This window comes from Mus caroli, chromosome 6 (assembly GCF_900094665.2).
Source record: "Mus caroli chromosome 6, CAROLI_EIJ_v1.1, whole genome shotgun sequence".
NCBI classification, from domain to species: Eukaryota; Metazoa; Chordata; class Mammalia; order Rodentia; family Muridae; genus Mus; species Mus caroli.
The window spans coordinates 146,682,631-146,684,279 of record NC_034575.1 but is presented as its reverse complement, the minus strand read 5'-3'; the positions used below and the strand labels follow the sequence as shown (position 1 = coordinate 146,684,279).

At 39.5% G+C, this 1,649-nt stretch overlaps 1 non-coding gene across 1 annotated transcript; it reads right to left on the bottom strand.

The window, feature by feature from the left end:
• Positions 1-1,162: 1,162 nt before the first annotated feature.
• On the bottom strand, positions 1,163-1,285 carry LOC115031369. The gene has a single exon (XR_003837010.1). It is a non-coding gene; the product is annotated as a small nucleolar RNA SNORA3/SNORA45 family (small nucleolar RNA).
• Between the last annotated feature and the right edge of the window lie 364 nt (positions 1,286-1,649).

The window sequence follows — 1,649 nt, the reverse complement described above, 5'->3', positions numbered from 1 at the left end:
AGCCCTGGCAATTCTTATAAGGACAACATTTAATTGGGGATGGTTTTCAGTTTCAGAGGTTCAGTCCATCATCATCCAGGCAGGTACCTGGCAGCATCCAGGCAGGCATGGTGCAGGAGATGCTGAGAGTTCTACATCTTCATCTGAAAGCTGCTAGCAGAATAATCACTTCTGGGCAGCTAGGATAAGGGTCTTATACCCCACACCCACAGTGACACACCTACTCCAAAAAGGCCACACCTTCCAACAGTGCCACTCCCTGGGCCAGGCATATACAAACCATCACACCTTCATTTCTTTTTTTTTTTTTTAATTATTTTTTAATTAGGTATTTTCTTCATTTACATTTCCAATGCTACCCCAAAAGTCCCCCAAACCCTCCCCCCACTACTTTCATTTCTTTTTTATATAGTGAGTCTCTTTCGTGACATTAGTTCATCAGGGCAACACAAAAATTAAAGTCTAGAACAAGTCTAAAGTCAGCAAATTTCAGGTCACAGACAGAGTACAACCTGTACCTTTTTCTATAAGGTCAATGAACTGAGACTAATTTACATACATTTAAGTTATAAGGAAAAAATAAAGAAGAGACTATTCTGTAAAACCTAAAAGTTGCATGAAATTCAAGTCTAAGTGTCCACAAGTACAGTTGGATTAAATATTGCCATTGACGTGCTCATTGACATATGTCCTGTGACTGGCTTTCTGATATAAGGGTTAAAATAAATAACTGCAATTCAAAGAAGGACTATAAGAATATTTAATTATAATAATTAATGTCCTCTGTTTACTGTATATGTATATTGAGTTGTCATACTATAAACATACCTATAAACATGTATATTCATGTATGTGTATATATATGTAATTTATCTTTTGATGTGTTGTGTGCAGGTCTTTTTTCTTTTTTTCTTTTTTCTTTGAGACAGGATTTCTCTGTGTAGCCCTGACTGTCCTGGAACTCACTCTGTAGACCAGGCTGGCCTTGAACTCAGAAATCTGCCTGCCTCTGCTTCCCAAGTGCTGGAATTTAAGGCGTGCGCCACAACGTGTGCAGGTGTTTTATGTGTTGCTGGGTGTGTTCTTTCATGTCTGCATGTGTGGAGGTCGGAGGTTGGCATCAGCTGTTTTCTTCAGTTTCCTGTGCTCTTTTTCAGACAGGACATGTTTCTGGTCTAGGTACTAACAGGGGCACTGAAGGCTCCCACCAGTGAATCAAGACCTGTAGATCCTCCTCCAGGAGGAGTACCAAAGCACCATGTCAGCATGTGACTCTAGTCTTCTGTCCTTGTTTTGTTTTAATAGTCTCACTATATAGCACTGGCTGGTCTCAAACTCACAGATTCGCTTGCCTCTCTCAATATTTTTGCCTCTGAGTATTGAGATTAAAGGCACGTGTTACCATGCCTTTAAAAGTTTTTAAATTGTTGTTGTTTTTTAAAGTATGTGTACCCATGAGACTATGTGTAGATGAGGGCAGTTGCCTATGAATGTCAAAAGAGTGTGTCAGATCTTCTGAAGCTGGAGTTGTAAGACATTGCGATGTATATACTGGGAAGCTCTTAACTTCCGAGTCTTGTCTCTAGCTCTCTCTACTGTAAATGTGACTTTTATTCACCTGATATAATTGTTGTTTCTGTGACTTCACT